The sequence below is a fragment of the Pelophylax lessonae genome (genome assembly GCF_965119305.1).
Source record: "Pelophylax lessonae genome assembly, chromosome: 6".
NCBI classification, from domain to species: Eukaryota; Metazoa; Chordata; class Amphibia; order Anura; family Ranidae; genus Pelophylax; species Pelophylax lessonae.
The window spans coordinates 280,050,238-280,055,387 of NC_138773.1; the positions used below are offsets into that span (position 1 = coordinate 280,050,238).

Sequence of the window (5,150 nt, forward strand, 5' to 3'; positions counted from 1 at the left end):
TTTGGCAAGAAGATGATCCTCGAGCAGGGGTTCAGCAAGGCGGAGACACTGTCCGTACAGACCTTCATGAAAGGTATATTTTATATCACCTTTGTGTCTCTACAGGTCTGTAGAAGATATTGGGAGACGGTGAGGAACTGTGGCCCGGAATCCCCTTTCCGCAACTTTGTTGCAAACACTCCCATTCAACTGGACAAAAGGCGGTTAACGGTGTCTATGAGGAACCCCCATACCCCAGGAAAAGACATCGCTACCTACCTCCAGAGGTTTTGCATTGTGGCCAAAGACCCAGTCAGAATCCTCTATGTTTCTGGACAGGTAAGTGGGCCGTGTCTTGCAGGTTAAGGAGAGACCCTTCTGGGAACCTCCAGCACCTGAAGCCCTACTTCTCTCTGGGAGCCTTCGCAGGACTCCTTTACTATGCAGACATGCCCCAGATCTGTCGGAGGTGTGGAGAGCATGGTCACGTAAGTTTTGGATGTCAGAAACCTGCTTGCTGGTTCTGTCGGGTTTCAGGCCATGAGACCAAGGATTGCCCGAGGTCCAAGACCTGCAACCTCTGCGGATTGGCGAAGCACGTCTACAGAGACTGCCCCCAGAGATCCCGGTCCTACGCTGGAGCCCTGATCAGGGGGAAAGCTCCAGCCAGTGCTGGGAAAAAGAAGCCAGGGGAAAAGACATCGAAGGAACCCCGGAAAGCCACTGGTGAGTCCCCCCCCTCCCCAGGTCCCCACCACCTCCTCCGACCCATCCCTCCCCATCCGCTCTGAGTCGGAGGTGACCTCACCTGCCCCACCCCCCTCCCAGCCCCCCCCCCGCCCTGTCCTCCATAGAGGACTTCCCCACCCTGCCCACCTCCACCCCCCTCCCCACCCCCGCCAGCAAAGGCCGGAAACGGAACCTAGACAGCCCGACAACAGAAGAACCCACCAAACGGCCCACCGTGGCCCAGCAAAATGACAACACTGGACTGGACCCAGTGGTGGAGGACCTCGAGGACCTTGAGTCTGCGGGGGAAGACGAAGGAGAAATGCAGGAAGGTAAAGATATGACCCACCCAGGGACTGTCCTCAACCAAGACCTGATGAACAGTGTCCTCGAGGAGTATGGCCTGAACCAGGACACCGGACAGGCACAAGAGGCAGTGGAAGAACAACCCCCCCCTCAGGGGAGGTAAGTTCGGCCCCCCTGCTAACTAGCTCTTCATCTCCTTTACATGATGGCAGAGATCTCCATCTTTTCCATTAATGTTAGGAGTATCAAGGATGCGTCTAGAAAGCAGGTGGCGCTGACCTTTCTTTCCACCCAGCAGAGTGATGTCTACATGCTCCAGGAGTGTGCCCTACCCTTCTCGAGGAGGTACACTCATCTGTCCTCCCAGTGGACCCTTGGTCTCTCCTACTGGTCCGGGGGTGTTGATTGTAAGTCTGCAGGGGTAGCCATTCTTGTCAGGGGTGGTCGTTTCACGGTTGACTCCGTCCAGGAGCTCGTCTGTGGCCGTCTTTTGGTCGTAGACGGCTCATGGGCGGGAGAGCCAGTTAGGCTCATCAACGTGTACGTCTCCCCAGATAAGAATGAGCGACTGGAGCTTTTCCAGACCCTGTGGACCCAACTCGTCACCACCAGGGCAGTAGTAATCGGCGGTGATTTTAACTGTCCGATTGAGAAGGATGGGCGCAGCTCCAGCATGTACGCGAAGCTCGACACCACGTCTAGGCTGCTCAGGGAGATGATCACGGAGGCTTCCTTGCAGGACGCCGTGGGATCCATAGGGAAAGGTTCCGTGAACTATTCGTGGTGCCGTCCTGATGGATCTGTGCGTTCCAGGATAGACTTCGTGCTCACCTCCAAGGCAGTCAGACACCGCAGGTTCTCCATGGTCCCCTGCTTTTTCTCTGACCACAGGGCCATTCACTTTCGGGGTGACCTGGGTGAGGGCTTTGCCCCCGGTCCGGGCTCCTGGAAGCTGAATGGTACCCTGCTGGAAAATGAGGAACTGCTGGAGGAACTCAGGGAGGCCTACATTACCTGGAAGGAGGACAAGAGGTTCTTCGGAAAGGTAAGCGATTATTGGGAGTCAAGCTGCGCAGCTTCTTTCAGGCAAGGGGATGCCAGCAAGTGTGTGCCAGGAAGAGGGAACTCAGAAGACTGCAACGTCAGTTGCAGTCCCTGCAGGACCTTCACCACTGCGGCTGGGACGTTAGGCAGGACCTGGAGGACACCAAGAAGAGCCTGAAAGGACACTTCGAGGAAGAATCCAGGCACCTCGTCTTCCGTTCCAAGGTGGAGAATCTTGAGAAAGGTGAGAAATGTAACTCTTTCTTTTTCAGGAAACTTCACTCAGGACACACACCCATGTCGGAGCTGCGGGACGAGACCGGAAAACACTCCAGAAGGGGAAGGAGGCTGTGATGCAAGTGGTCAGCGACTACTACACCAACCTCTACTCCCCGAAAGAAACAGACACGGCTGAGGCCGACAGGTTCTTGTCAGGTATCACTAACCAAATTGATCCTGCAGGTTTGTCGGCAATCAACGCCCCCTTGGCGTTGGAGGACCTGCACTCTGCTGTCAGATCCTTTAGGCAAGGCAGGACCCCGGGCTGCGATGGTCTCCCAGCGGAGCTCTATGTAGCGCTGTGGGATCTCATTGGCCTGGACCTGCTCGAGCTGTACGAGGAGATAGTGGTGGAGGGCACAATGCCTCCGTCGCTGAGGGAGGGGATGATCGTGATTTTGTATAAGCGGAAGGGGGAGAGATGGGATCTGAAAAATTGGCGTCCCACCTCTTTCTTGAACGTAGACTACAAAATCCTCGCCAAGGTTCTGGCCAACCGGCTAAAATCTGTCATCGGACAGATCATCCACCCGGATCAGACTTGTGGCATTCCTGGTCGCAGGATTGCGGACAGCCTTGCGCTTGTCCGGGACACGGTCCAGTACATTCAAGGCCGCCGTGTGCACGCGGCCCTGGTCAGTCTTGACCAGGAAAAGGCCTTTGATCGTGTCTCCCATGAGTTTATGTGCAGAGCTCTGCGCAGGTTTGGTCTTGGGGAAATGTTTTGTTCGTATGTGAATGTGATGTACCATGACATTTGTAGTACGGTGTTGGTGAATGGCTGGAAAACTGACCCTGATCAGACAAGGCTGCCCTCTCTCACCTCTGCTTTTTGTTTGCTGTATAGAGCTCTTTGCCGAATGCATCCGACAGAACCCAGAGATCAGAGGGATCACCGCACCGGGACCGGACAGAAGGGTTGTCAAGTGCTCACTGTACATGGACGACGTAACGGTGTTCTGTGCTGACCAGCGCTCCATCGACTCCCTCATCCAGACCTGTGAGGACTTCGGCAAAGCTTCAGGGGCAAAGGTCAACTGCGGGAAGTCAGAAGTCATGCTCTTTGGAAAGTGGTTCCTGCCTTCTTCTGCACTCATCCCCTTCAGCGTCAAGGCGGACTTCATCAAAATTCTTGGAGTTTGGTTTGGAGCTGAGGGCGCAGCCCTGAAGTCTTTGGAGTAGAGACTGTCCAAGATGAGACAGAAGTTTGGACTATGGAGCCTCAGAGAACTCACCATTGAAGGGAAAACACTGGTACTCCGCAGCGAGATTCTCCCTGTGTTGCAGTACCTCGCCCAGGCCTGGCCTCCGGGGTCAACACCTGCAAGGCTATCACCAGGGCGGTGTTCCACTTCATCTGGGGCTCCAAAATGGACAGAGTGAAGTGGGCAGTTATGTTCAAGGAACCCCTCAAGGGCGGTAAGGGTTTGCCCGACATCGCAACGTTACTGAGGGTGTTCTTTGCATGCAACTGCATCCGCAGGACTTTAGTGGACAGAACTTTGGACTCTGGCGGCAACTCCATGTCCCTTTTTTTCCTCCTTCCTCTTTGGAGGTCCCTTGGATGTGACAAATGGGACAGTTCCATCCCCTACAACTGGGACACTCCTTGGTACTACTTGGACACTTTCAAGTTCATCAAGGAGCTGGGGCTGCATGGAGTTAAGCCCGACTTGTGGAAGCCAAAAACTATCTACAAGTTGATCAGAGCAGTGGTTCTCAAATCCGGTCCTCGGGACCCACTAACAGGCCAGATTTTAAGTATTACCTTGGGGGATGCAGACTAGAATACTGCAGTCACTGAGAAGCAAATGAGATCACCTGTGATGTAATTTAGTTATCTTGCAAACCTGGCCTGTTGGTGGGTCCCGAGGACCGGATTTGAGAACCACTGGATCAGAGCATCAAACATTGTTGAGACTGTTCCAGGCCTCCCTTCAGTCACTTGCAAAGTGGTCTGGAGGAATGTTTCTTCAAAGGGACTCACCAACAGGCATAAAGATCTGGCATGGATGGCAATCCAGGGAGGGGCTGCCGCTCAGGACATTCATGCATGCCAGAAACTTGTGCAGATACAGGCACTGCCCTTTTTGCATCATTCATGAGGAAACGTCTTTTCACGTTTTCTGGGAGTGCTCCTTTGCACAGAGCCTGTTGAGGGCCTTGGAACCTGAACTTAGAGACTTTGTTCCACAGACTGCCATCACACACTTCGGTGTGCTGAATGGACTTTTCCACGGGACTTTTTCCCAGGAGGACATTGACAATGCCTGGCGGGTGTTGTGTTGCTTTAAGGACGCTTTATGGTGCGCTAGAAAGCGCCTTATCCACCAGCGGGAGAGGATGTCCGTTGAGGACTGTCGCAGACTGGTTTACAGTCTGCTCAGAGACTATAACCTGATGGATCTCATGGAGGAAGGGGAGGTCTGAAGATTTCCCCTTCCCCCACTCTCCCTTGTGTGTCTTTGTCCATTCAATAAAGCTTCGGGCTTGTGACCTATTCCCCTTCCCCTATCCCACTCTCCTAACCCCCCATCACACCTGTTGCTTTTTTGAAATGTAATATTGTTTGATTGATTAATTGATTAATGCAACGTACAGTCAACGCTTTTCAAGTTTCATGCTTTAGGGGTATTGCGGCGTCATGCATGAAGTGATGGCACGGGGTATCCTTACTCCGCACAACACATCAGGCATCATACCGCAGACTGAATGCTTTTGATTGAATGTATTTATTTGTATGACCGGAAATGTATTGTAATGTAGTGTATTTATGCGCTGCGTCGCAGTACAGGGGAGAATGTACCCCGACA

The 5,150-nt window shown here is 53.4% G+C and overlaps 1 pseudogene across 1 annotated transcript; it reads left to right on the forward strand.

Annotated features, from left to right (window-relative positions):
* Window positions 1–1,729: 1,729 nt before the first annotated feature.
* LOC309558738 lies at window positions 1,730–4,861 on the forward strand (annotated as a pseudogene). The gene is made up of 3 exons: window positions 1,730–2,302; window positions 3,185–3,465; window positions 4,420–4,861. The product of its transcript is annotated as an uncharacterized misc_RNA (transcript).
* The last annotated feature ends 289 nt before the right edge of the window (window positions 4,862–5,150 follow it).